Here is a 13,203-nt window from a genome sequence, read left to right on the forward strand (position 1 = left end):
ACGGGCGGGAGGGCGACCGCCCCCCTCCTCCTCCTCCTCCTCCTCCTCCTCCTCCTCCTCCTCCTCCTCCCCGCCGGCACCGCGGTGCGGGCCGCGCTCATCCCAGCCCCCCCCTCCTCCCCCCGGCCGCCTCACGGCCCCGCAGCCCGCGTGGGGGGGGGGGGGGAGCGCGGGGGCACGGGGGCGGCGCCGCCCTCCCGCGGGGCCCCGCCGAGCCCCGGGCCGGGCCGAGCCCGCCGCCCGCCCCACGTGCCCCGCGGCAGCCAATCAGCTGCCCTCACTTCCGCCCGCCGCCGCCGCGCGCGGTTGCCATGGCAACGCGGCCCCACCGCGGCCTGCTCCCTGCTCCCCGCGGAGCTGTGAGGTGCCCCCCGCTGGGCCGCCCTGCGCGAGGGGCCGTGAAGCGGGGCGGGCCGGGGCCGTGTCCTCCACCCCGCCCTGCCCCGGCCGCGCTGCGCGGCCGCTTCACGCTCGCTTCACACCGACACCGCGCTGGGCAGGGAGGCGCCGAAGCCGGGCTGCGGTTACGCAAGGCGTGAAGCCGGCAGAAAGTCGGGTTTCTCCACAAGGGACGGGCAGCTCCGGCCCTCGCTGCGAGGCCCGTGGGCAAAGCACGCCAGGAACCCGCTCTGCTGAGCCAACCTCCCCCCGGCCGGCTCCGGCAGACCCAGGGGCAAATCGCTGCTGCTAGGACACGCAGTTGGGATCGCCGCCCGCTCGGCTGTGCCGGGATCCCTGCATGTGCTTAGGATCAGCAGCCACCTTCCTCTCACACACCAGATCTGCCACGGGTGCTGCACAGCACGCACGAATTCATTACGACTCCATTCTATGCTATTTGCCTTACATAAACCACGCCTGGTTCCCTCTCTTGTTTATCAGATGTACAGCTTTATACCGGGCAGGTGCTTCAGGGAATAAACTGCCCGGTAAACATCTCTCTGCGCAGCCATACCCCGACACGTAGGCCAGGAGGAGTATCACATGCAGTGCTTTGATACTACACTCAGGTACATGAGTGTCCCTTCTGTCGCTGTGTGACTCCTGCAGACGTGTTTGGCAATTACAGACCTCAGCTCTCTGGCGGATGCAATATAATTGCAAATGTGGCAATCCAGAATTATAAAAAGAGGAATTTGACTGAGCAACAACTAGTGTGTGTGTGTGTGTGTGTGTGTATGCACATGTGAAGATGAGCATGACTACACAGAGCATGATTCAGCCTCCTGTCAGATCCTCCTACCGGTGATAGTCATCCAAATGAAAAGTCACATCCTTTGCACCACTAATTGTTGCTGTAAAATATTGCAAATTAGCTTGTAGCTTGTTCTAATGTTGGCTTTACAATCAAAAATGAATCTGTCTTTCTACTGATTAAATGCAACTGTAGCTATTTAACTGTTATGCGTCACATAGTTTTTAATTTTAAATCATTTTTAAAGCCTTAATCTCTATTTGGCATTTTTTTTAACAACTGACCAGGCACAGATAGGCCCAACTTCCGAGAAAATATTTTCTCAAATATTTTCTCTTTTCCCCCATTGTTTTCTTAACTAATTAGCCAAATAGTAAGTGCGCAGTTTCCAGTTTCTTCAGAATTCAGGCCAATGGGAAATACAAGTATCAGCCTGAAAGCTGTTTACCATAGGAAAAGGAGACCATTCTAAGGGATAGGACAACAGTAAGCCAGGTTTGATCTGCGGGGTCCTGGTGTACATGGTACATGGCTGTGCATGAGATTTCAGGGTCAGCTTCTCCTCTTGACTCAGACCATTTCTGGACCCAGTGAGCAAGGAGTATGTTTGGTCCTGCTTTACTTCAGACAAGAAAGGACTGTTTCCCTTTTGATCACACAGACTAGAATAATGATAACTAAAGATAAATAAAGATAAGTAATGATAAATAAAGAGAGCAAATTAAGACTGATCAGAAAGATCTAATTATGTAATATTTCATGGATAATACGATAAGCAAGTTAAGGATGAACACACCAAAGGTGTGGATTCAGTTTGGATACAGTGACTAAAAATGGCCTTGAACTCATAACTTACCTCCCAGTCAGCAACCAAATGATGAGCACTGCATGAATATGCAGAGGAAATATGGCATAAGGGGATTCAGCCATGCGAACTCGCTTACGCATACTTGAAAACTATTTGAGAACAATGACAGCACTGAAACTCGTTTCTGACCTGAGAAGCCAAACATGAAGTCAAAGCATCTGACAAAGGAACGGCTGCATTCACGTCACACAAAAGCAGGATTAGTTTAGAAATACTAACAGATCTTTAACTGCCAAGCCTAAATCAACACCTACTTCTCTGAGCACTAGCACAAACAAATCTTGGTTTCTTATCAGTTTACGTCCCACAGCTGATTAGCTTCGGTGTCTACACAGGTGAGAGCTGATGCTGCAGTGCATGTGCAGTCACAGCTGCTCTCACGTATCTATAGTCTCCGGTGCTGAAAAGTGTCAGTTTCCGTGGGAGCCTCATTCTCTGTAGGAACATTAACAAGGCCATCGGATTTTTTAAAAACACCACTTAGGGCAGTGTGACGCAATGGTGTCACCTATGTCTTGTTCCCAGAAACGTAAGAATAAGCCTCGTTTGTTACAGGAAGTTTGTTGTTGTTGTTTTTTAACTTAAAAAAAAAAAAAAATCTTCAAGATAAATGTATGGCTGTGCTTCCTTTCAGAACTTCAGCACTCTATGCTTTTGGTAACTGTCCCCGCAACCAGGAACAAAGTGTCTTTTTGGTTTTACCCCAAGTGTCTTTTTGGCATTAATTGTCACAGAAGTGATGTCTGATGCAGCAGATCAAGATTCCTGCAATTCCTGCAGATAATTACTGCCTCTTAAGTGGCGTAGCACAACTGCTTTTGACATGCTTGCCTCTGTGGTAAAAAAAAATCACCACACTTGGGAGAATATTAGAGCCAAAGGACGAAGTTAGACAATCTGAAATAGACTAGGGGCTACAGTCTGCAGTGAAACAAACTTGAAATGCGCTAAAAAAAATTACAAAGAATCAACTGTAATTTAATCGTTACCAGTACTAACCGCTTTGGAAAGAGCACTAAAATAGAAATGAGTTATGTGCTTGTAGGAATTTATTAATCTGGAGGAACAGAAGAGCCAACTGCTACTGAATTATAAACCCATGTAATTAAAGTGTCATATGTTCTAAGTGTTTAGTTTTAGGGTTTATAATCATTTTGGGGTTGGCTTTTAATTAATCAATATATACAGATAAGTGAGTCCAGCTGAACGGAAGAGAATTCGTCCTCATATTTCTTTCTCAGATGCCTATAACCACAATAACAAGCTTGAGCAAAATGTCTTCCCTGTGTCTGCCTTCCTTCGTGTTACAGCCATTGACTTCAGCCTCCAGTACTTCTGAGCATACATTTTAGCCTCATTCATCTTTATTTAACAGCTAGATTTAAGTATTTTGGTAGCATCAACCTAAACAGATCAAAAAAAAAAAAATGCCAAAAAAGCGTTTCTCATCCTCAGCGTTTCCAGGCAGCACAGCCTGTGATGTCGCAGAGGTACTGCAGGGGCAGAAAGGCAGCGCCCCCAGAGCTCCTCCACAGGATCCTTTCACCCTGACCCGAGAGGCAGGAAGATCTTGCTGGTGGGAGCCACGGAGGCGGTTTTGTTCTGCGCTTATCACAAGTTACTCCATGCCTGTGCACAAGTTCCTCCACTACTGTTCTCACCAGCATAATTTTGAGCAGCCCTTAGGCCTCTCCCAGTTACATTTTGGCTCACCTCAGGATCAAAGAGAGGAAAATAAATTCCTCTAATCTTTTCATTTTGAATCCCCAGACTGTTGTATCAGAGTCTGGCAAGATGGACTATATTCATATAGTACAGAGCACTACATGATGAGACTCTGTGTACTGGGTACGTACTGACACAGCTACACAAAGGGATAGGAAATGAAAACCTTCAGCCCAGGATGTTCAGCCTTGGCCTGCAATATTTGGGCATTTAAATAAGAATAACCTGATTTTAACAGGAAAATTAATCTTCAGATCCCGTTGAGTTTGGCAGAATCCATAGCATCCTTAAAAACCTGCTCACCTCTACTGAAATTCTTAATGATGGAAATGGGCACCTAATTTTAGGTCTGTTTTGAAAACATTAGCCCATGGGCTCGATTTTCTGCTCTCCCTGCTATAAATGCTTCAATCGAGTCCATGGAGTCGGTTCCACAGGAAACCTGCCCCGTGACTGGAGAATCAGGCTCTATGGCAGTGTAGGAACAAGGGAATTTTTGTCGTCTTTCTTCGAAACACAGATTGCTGGCCTGGTGCTAAATATTTTGAAGAAAGTAAACAAAAAAATGTAAATCACTAGGTGCTCTGCTGTTAGACCCTGGCATTTGCTGACATACAGAGATTTATATTTTCACATAGTTCCTACCAAAAACCTCCACTGCTCAATTTCACTACCGTTAGGCCCTTTTCAAGAAAAAATATATAGCTATTATCATGTTCTGATCTATTAAATTAACTTCTTGAAATGATTTACATGACTTCTGATATTTTTTCCCCCGTGCTCTTAAATTCCTTCATTTTCCCAGCAGGGCTTTCTCACTGGAGACACAGCCAAGGCTAAGTTGGAGGGAACTATGAGAACAATGGAGCAATCACCGCACTCCTCTCAAAAGGAAAGCTTATGCCCCTTGCCAGAAATCATTTCCTGGACTCCACACTTTGCTGCTAGAGCTTGCTCACATACAGCAGATTCCTTCAGTTGGAAGCAATCCCTGTCCTGTGCTGCTCCTCCAGTTCCTTGATCCCATGGGATGCCCCGTGCCTTCTCCGCTTTTCCAGCAGCAGTGGCAGGTGCTCAGCACTGCTGGGGATGGGATCTCTTCTTCTGCCACCGTTGCAGAGAGCAAGGTCCAACAGTTTGGTCTTTTTTGCCAGCTGAAAGTAAGCCTGTTTTCCATAATCCCCTTTGGAAACAGTGACTTGTATAATCTCTTCTCTGGAGCACCTCCTAAAACGAAGTTTTGTAAACCTCATATGCTTCTTTAGTAACTGCGCCGTGATGCATAGTTAGATACAAGCTCAGAAGGATTGTGGCTGTCTCTCTGAAGGGGTGACTGATGGGAACGGAAACACACAAGTGGGAAGATGAAGGCACGTAAAGGTCCTGCCTTACAGAAAGGCTAAGTTCTATGTAAATGTCAGTGCAGGCAGACAGCTCCTCAGAAAGAGTGCAGCACTTCACCTTCACTGCATCAGCACTGCACGAATCATACAGTAATACACTGAAAAGTAAACTATATATTTGGGAATAGATCATGAATTTCTGAAAGAGGGAAACTCTGTTCTACATAAAAGATCTTTTCTTTGGCTGCAATATTCATTCTAGACTGGAAACAGTATTTTTCTTTAATATTTTTTCAAGGGGATTGTGCAAGTTCACTGATGAATGCTAACGTTCCACAATGTTTACCCAGGACTAAACTTGATGGAAACATGAATCAGAAAATTTATAGGTTTCCATAGTAAAACTGAAGTTTGTGTAGCAGCAGCAGCAAGCCCCAGCATTCCCAAACAGAAGCAAGAGAAACGTATTTGCCAAAAGAAACAGCAAAATGTTGTCAGCAGCAGAAGTCTGGGGGAAAGCAGAAGCACAAGAAATGTTTCCAGCCTAAGTCATCTCTCGCCACCCAGCACTGACAGTTTACTCTTGAGCAGGTACATCCAGAGGCTATGCCTCAGCCGCTTGTTTCAGCGATCCGGCAGGAATCCAAGCACCCATTTATATTGTTTCTATTAATTTCAGTGGAAAGTGGGTGAATAACACTTGGAAGGAAGCGTTTGGAGTTTTGCAATGCTGTATTTTCTACTGCTAATGGCTTGATCCATCTTGCAATAATGTCCAGTGCGCTCCTGCGCAAGTAATTGCACTGAGTTAATTGTTGGTGTAGCTCCATTGGGTAGGAGTTCACAAAGTTCAGCCTCTGATGCCAGCCCTGTTTACTTTCCCTCTCGCAGCTCAGCAGCTGGCAGGGCTGCTCCCCGCTCGTGGCTTACCACCCTGCCGCAGGAGCCGGCACTTCCCAGCCCGCTCCTCCGGCTCGGGCAGCTCTCCTCTCCACCAGGACTCACATTCACACCCTTCGCCCTCGCATGACCCCGCTGCTGCAGGCGGCTCATCTGGAGCTTGTACCAGAACTTTTGGCAAGTTTCTCTGCACAGCTCTCTGCCCACTTGCCATCTCGTTCGCCATCTGCCAGGCAGGCTTGTGGACGCATCCAGGCTCAGGCAGTGCTCATCCTCCCCAGCAGGATGGAGGCTTGCTGCTGGACGCATCCTCCATCAGATCCGTAACAGGACAGCCTGATGTGCACAGGTGGAGCAGAGCCAGCATCCCTTTAAAATGCCACCTAAAGGTGGTACACCTCACCGTGCCCATAGAGCTGCTCCACCTGTCAGGGAACTGACGCAGTGAGCACATTCACAGCATAAGAATTGCTTCAGCTACACTGGGGAGGATATTGAAATTACAGATGACTTCCTATGTGCATTGTAAATGAAAAGCAGAAGTCCTTTACATAGTGAAGCAATTACCTTGCTGGAACAACAAGTCCAGCCTACAGTTCCACCCAGGCTAAATTAATACCACAGCTCCTATTAGGCTTACGAGAGAGTAGGACAGGAAAGTAGCAGGTTGTTAAATGCAGAGCAGTATTTAATGTACCACACGCGTGGTTTACAAGAGAGGCTGCATATTATTTACCAAAGTAGACAGTGAGTTGGGGTTTATTAGGTAAATGCCAGAGCTATTGCAAAACTGCCGTGGCCTGGTTCTAAAAGTGGTAGGTGTGTAGTTATTAGCTAGAGTCCTTGTAATATATTCATGGCCATTCAGTGACATAGCCTGTGTTAATAGTACAGACTGAATAGAAATGGCTTCAAACAGAAAGGGTTGCACACAGAGTCATCAGGACCTGTTTTTCAGTATAGACATATGAAAATTACTCACAATTAGGTTTCACTGGTTCCCAATTTGGGGATTTTTTTTTTTTCCTTTTATAGATTCCCCCCAGTTCCACTCATTATCTGCTTTCCTGTAGCTGTATAGCCCGTGGTTTAGCTTGCTCCTTGGCAGGGTTGCTCGCGTCAGTTCCCAGCTGCATTCTCTGTGTCCTGGACTTCCTGTGACAAAGAGCAAGCCCACATCACCCCAAGCGTAATGTTTGCAAACTTAACTTATTTTGGTTTACAGTAATCTTCTCAGGAGTCTAACAGTCTCTGGAAATGGAGAGTATAATAGCACCTACAGCAAAAAAAGGGGTGGGGGGGAGGCATGAAAAGCTGGACACTGAAAGGCTTGATTCTACTTTGTGGGGTAAAAAATACATCTGTGCCTGGCAAATGTCATCAATGGTGAAATCTACGGCCCACGTACAAAGGTCAACTCCCCTTCATACAGAAGGAGCTAGGATTTCAGCTTGGGCTGTATTTGGTAGTGCTTTCTTTGCTCCTTTTACACTAGTTAAACTGTAATTGCAATCCTTAGTTGATTTATTCTCATGTTGCATAACATTATTTGAAGTGGAAGGAAAATTGACATTCACGCAAGGATCTCAAAGGCAATAAAGTACAGCATGTACACTGAAAAAAGACTTGCAGTAAGTTCTTAAATTGCTTACCTTTGGATGTCAATTACAACTTGAAAATAAAAGAGATCATGGTATGTATTCATAGTGAAGTCAATGTTTATTTAATTCAGCTATTCATTTATTTTTTAACTGGCAGGACAGTTGGAACATTGTTGCACTATCTTTGCTTATATTGCTTTTGGCTCCTTCTGAATTTCTTGGTTAACTTATTTCCCCTTTAAGTTGCTTAACTGAGTTTCTTTCTTTGCACAAAACATAAGCAGCTTTGCTGCCTCACCAGCACAGAGCCTGATTGTTCTCCCGCTGACATCAGGGCAGGTCAGCAGTGACCCCACCACGCTCTGCAGAGTCACATCGATGTACAGGTGACGTCAGACATGCAGCAACCAAAGCCCTTGTTCCGAAGTTGATTGGTTTTGCTTAAAAGAGAAAAGATAAGTACAGAACACGTTTGTTTTCCATCTTAACTGAAGTGTCAAATAAGTGCTGCAGTTTTGGCATCTGCTCCATGTGGGATTTGCACACAGGGCTCACGTTGCAGAAAGCAGGGCCCTAGTCACAAACATGCTACCAGTCCATGGCCTTGATCTGAAGATCTTTAAGAAAAGGGGAGGGCTTTGCCCCTGTTTGTTTGCTGTCACCGGGACTTTTTTCCACTTCCTGGAGCCGATAGCAAGCCATCACGGGCTCTCAGCAGTGAAGCCCCCCCAAACACGGGCTACATTTAAAGCCCTTCCTCAGCTGCTGCACCGAGTCGGTCGCCCTGCATCCCCGCTGCTTTCAGCTTTTCACTGGGCAAATGAAACACATCACCTCAAGACTTGCAGTCTTTTTTCTTTCCCTTTAAACAAAGAGGTGCATCCCTTGTGAGAGGGACGGAGGGGGAGCTGGGGAGAGGATACAGGCACTGGGCTGTCCCTGGAGGCTGCTGTGTGCTCCAGCATCGCTGGGACTGCCCCAGCTCAGGGCAGTGCCACCCCAGCACAGCCTCGACTTGTGAAGGCGCAAGTGGTGCAGAGTCCCTGTTCTCCCCGGCTCTGGTCTATTGCTGAATCTTAATCCCCTGGTTGCTGTTAGACTTCTGGGTTTACCCCTCTCACATTTATGAGGCAGGACACAGGGCCCTGCCCCAGCGCCAGGCACCCAGCACCCTGTGGGGCCTCCCCCTTGGCCACTCGTCTCGCACCCAGCGGCCGCTGGCATCTCCCTTCCCCTCCGCAGCTCTCCCATAACAGCCGCCTCCAGCTACACGAGAGGTGCCCCTGAGCTGCACCTGGCAGCAGCTCTGAGCTCTCGGACCACACGGGCTCCCCGGCGCTTTCAGGGCTTCAGCAGGGTTAGGCAGCACTGCTCACGCAAACCGGAGCTGCCCAACCTCGTGGGCACACCTGCCTTCATCCCCAGTGCTACGGGAAAGATTCACGGGTGACATCTGAACCGAAGCATGGGCTTTTTTTGCATCATTACTCAAGAAGCAGAAGTACCACAGGTGTCAATCAATGCCTTATACACGCATTGCCCAGCCAAGCCCTAACCCAGAATTTGTTCACAAAACATCTGAGCTGCTGCAGCATGTGAAGAAACTGCAGCCTGTGCTAAACAGAAAGCCCAGAGGCTCCCCTGCGCTTCTCTGAGGTGGGGGATATGTTTCCAGTAGTGTAGCTCCAAGGGAAAAGCAGGCAAAGGGGAGGTGAAGGAACCAAGCAGAAAACAGCTGGCGCTGCGGGTGGAGACAGACGCCCCACCTCGAGGACAACGTAGGCTCGCGGTCCCAGCTGGCGACCCTGTGTTTCTTCCCCCCTTCCATCTGAGGTAACAGCACTCACCTCTGCACAGCAGCAGCGTGGATGTCCCAGGCCACGGGCTGTCTCCGCTGCCATGAATCCAGGCTTAGATTGGAGAACAAGAGGGTGGAGGGAACAGAAAGCGAATGCCCACCTAGCACAGGAGGAAGCTACACCAAGAGAAGCACAATGAGGCAGTGGAAGCCGCTTTGGCTGGCAGCTGCCCCAACCTGTGGCCACACGGGCGGTGGGCACGCTCAGGTCCCCCAGGACAGCCCCAGGACAGGTGACCCCGGCCCCCTGCACAGGGTCCTTCCCCGAGACCTTCGAGGAGCTGAAGCCCAGAGGGGAGGGCTGCCAACACGCAACACTGGCTGTTTATGTAGGGAGACAAGCAGGGTTTACGTGCTGGGAGACTTTGGGTTTCAGGATTTATTGTGCCACTTGCAGCAGGCATCAGAGACAAAATATTGTGCCCTGGAAAGGCTGGGCAAACACGTACACAAACAGAAAAGGGAGGTGGCTGATGCCCATACTTTAAAAAACAAACAAAACTCATTGATGACTTGCTATCATTACCTTGTCAGCTATTCAGGAAATTTAAAACTCATTTTCATCACCATAAATCACAAATGAAACACACAGCAAGCATTACAAGTGCCAAGTGAGTAGCTATGACTGATGCTTACTCTGTGGTATTTTAAGCATCATTTGTCATTGAAAAAAGACAAAACATAAGAAAAACTATTGAGCTCTGTCAGAACGTTGTGTGTAAAAACACAGGCAGGAAGGAAAGGATGTGAGGACTTACTGGAACTGCTGGTGAAAGGCTGCATATTTTCAGTCATTTGTGTTTTTTCCTATGACACACTTGCATGATTTCCCTTCTAGTGGGATAGTTTGAAGAAACACCTTTCCACTCGCTTTTGGCTAAGGAGTAGGCAGTGAAGTATACTTATATTTCCGTGCATGAAAAGAGAGCATTAGAAGTATTTAGAGTATCGGTGTCAGCTGCACTGCTGCCAGTGGCTGTGCGTTGCATCAAATACTCCCCTGCAGAGTATTTTCAACATGTATAAATGCAGAATCAGAATTAGAGGGTTGTTCTTAATTATAATTTGGATTTTCCAAAAATAAACACTATCCTAACCTCACCCATGCTGGCTTCAGTCGCAGGCCTCTTTTTTGGCAGCAGCTCCATCGACTTCACTCGCTTTTGGCTGCCTCTGAGGTGGATTTCAACTTCTTTTCAATCCAATCAAAAAAAAAAAAAGAAATAGGAGAACAGTGTTAAAGCACTGTTTTCTAACTTATAAAACATCAGTAAAACTGAAAAATGAATAGCAAAGGCCATAAAGTAGAATGAGGAATACAGAAAATATGTTGTCTGAGAAACAGCCCTTTTCACGTTGCTGCTCCCAGGCCACGTGTGTGCACATTTTTGCAGTAAAACCCCTTGAAAACACTGACTTCTCCATCTTTTCAGATTTCAATTTGTCATCGGGTGTTAGCAGATTATTTAGAGCACAAGCCTTCTAAACAGTCCCTTTGTTTTATATACATTAATTGCTCCTGCTGTCAGCCAGAGGGAGATGTATCACCAGCAGGATAATACATAAAGCTAAGTGCTGTTTTGCCAGGGAGAGCAGGAAAATATTCGGTGATTTTTATGGCACCTTCTCCCTAAGGCCCACAATGCACTTTACAAGTAAGATTGAATTAAGCTTGTCAGCACTCTGTATGGGAGGGAAATATTTCTTTCCCTGTATCAGAGAAGGGAAACTGAGGCATTAATATTAAGTCCTGAGCACAACATTTAGCTGCATGCTTTCAAGCCCTAGAAACTTTTTACACAATTTAATTAAGCACATCCTTGAGCGCCTTGCTGGAATAGCGCATGAGAAGGACGCAACACCACACTGCCATACACCCTGCAGCTGGGAGAACACCCCAGGTTCCCCATCGCTCACCCTCTAGTGACAAGGACTTCTGTTTTAATCCACTGCTGACCCCAGAAACGCAGCTGGAGGCCAGGTGGTTTGGTGCTGAGCATGCTGCGTGGCTGCAGCAGGTGGAGGTGAAGCTGCTCCGTGCTGAGCCAGCCCCAGGCCCGGTGGCAGGGCTGGGAGCAGCGCTGTGCCCACTCCCAGCCCCATGGCATTTCTGGGCTGGAGCTGCCAGGACACCCACAGCAAGCCCCTGGCTGTGACCCCCCTGCTCTCTTTCCTAGGGGTCTGATTGCTGTTTGCAGGCAGCCCAGCGGGAGCGAGGAGGTGCTGCAGATTGCAGCTGTGTATTTATTCACAGGAACCAGAACCAGCAATGTTTTTTTTTTTTTGTTGTTGTTATACCAGGCTGTGAACTGCAGACATGGGGATGGGTGCACCCACGTGGGAAGGAGCTAACTGCTGACCTATGTAGATTGATTTGAGCCAGGAGCATTTCTCTTGCAAGATGTGGCTCCCAAACGAATGCTGAGCTTGAGGAAGGGCACCTCCTGCCAACAGGAGGGCAGCAGAGGAGCACAGATGTGAGCACACTTGCCTGGCCTGAAGGAACACATCCCTGGGTGATGGCTGTGGGTCCCCTCCAGCACCTCAGGCACTGCCATTCGCTTCCTTGTGAGCCAGCACCGACACCCAGACGCCGCGGTCTTGCTTCTGTCCCCTGCTGCAGGTGCCTTCCCGCAAGTCAGTGTTTGCCAAGTGAGGTGCAATGCAAAAACTACATGAAATTAAGAAAGGAACAATCTAAAGCACTTCTAAGGTCAAGTGATTTGAAAAACAAACAAACAAACAAAAAACAAAAACAAAAAACAGGGCTGTATAACTCTGTAGGGATTTTAAATCTGTTTTTAATGCATATGCTCATACTGATGACTCTACACAGCAAGCCTGAGATTGAAACAACCCTTTTCAATTAATATATAATGCATTACTATTAACACCGCACATCCCCTAATTAAAGGGATAATAGGGAACATACCAGCTCTGTTGGTTGCCGTGAGTGACACGCAGCTGGGAGCTAATTGCCTGGCCTCCCGCAGCAGCAGATGGAGCTGGGGCACAGCCTGACGCAAAGCCCCCCGCTCATAGCCACCTGCCCCGCAGGTGGGCAGGCACAAACCCAGGGGCTTGGGAAAGTACCGCCAGTCCCAGGCCAGTGAGACCCTCGAAACTCAAGGCACTGACTTGTCACAGAAGAATAATTGCAGCTGGTAAATTCTGTGTCCGATGTGCCTCGTGGTTCTGGCAGCTCAGGGGTTGCCTGCAACCCTCCCAAGTGAAGGTTGCAGCTCTCAGCTGTGCACTTCTAGTGCTCAGGGCTTTAGGACCAGGCTTGTTTTGTGAGGCTTCTGATGAAGCAGGGGGCAGGCAGTCCCGTCAGCCTGAAGGCAGGTGTTCCTGCAAGCATCCCACAGGGATCCACGGAGTGGGGCAGCTCTGGGAATGGACCAGGGGGTGGGCTCAGTCCTGCGTGTTGTAGGATCACTCTTCAGCCAGGCTTACACTTTATATTCTTTAAAAATACCTTTAAATAGAATATATACTCACAATGAGAGATGTAAACACATTGCAAAAGGTTCCATGTCTGAATCGGAGGAGCTTGGACCCTTTCCCGAGCCCCCAGCAGCACAGCCAGCTCCGTGCCCCAGCCAGGCCCAGCCGTGTCCCCACCGCAGGGCTGCCGAGCTCCGGAGGAAGCAGCTGGCATTTTCCAACATGAATCCCAACTCGTTTGCTATTTCCAGTGACTGCTAAGAATA

At 48.1% G+C, this 13,203-nt stretch overlaps 1 long non-coding RNA gene across 3 annotated transcripts; it reads right to left on the bottom strand.

The window, feature by feature from the left end:
* Window positions 1–6,698: 6,698 nt before the first annotated feature.
* On the bottom strand, window positions 6,699–12,318 carry LOC106019127 (uncharacterized). 3 transcript variants are annotated; one of them, XR_011812079.1, is made up of 5 exons: window positions 11,982–12,318; window positions 10,588–10,682; window positions 9,480–9,607; window positions 7,684–8,072; window positions 6,699–7,186 (listed from the first exon to the last, which is right to left on the bottom strand). It is a non-coding gene; the product is annotated as an uncharacterized lncRNA (long non-coding RNA). The 3 variants fall into 3 exon arrangements; XR_011812078.1 differs by lacking the exon at window positions 7,684–8,072 and having other exon boundaries at window positions 10,593–10,682; XR_011812077.1 differs by lacking the exon at window positions 7,684–8,072.
* Between the last annotated feature and the right edge of the window lie 885 nt (window positions 12,319–13,203).

This window comes from Anas platyrhynchos, chromosome 11 (assembly GCF_047663525.1).
Source record: "Anas platyrhynchos isolate ZD024472 breed Pekin duck chromosome 11, IASCAAS_PekinDuck_T2T, whole genome shotgun sequence".
NCBI lineage: Eukaryota > Metazoa > Chordata > Aves > Anseriformes > Anatidae > Anas > Anas platyrhynchos.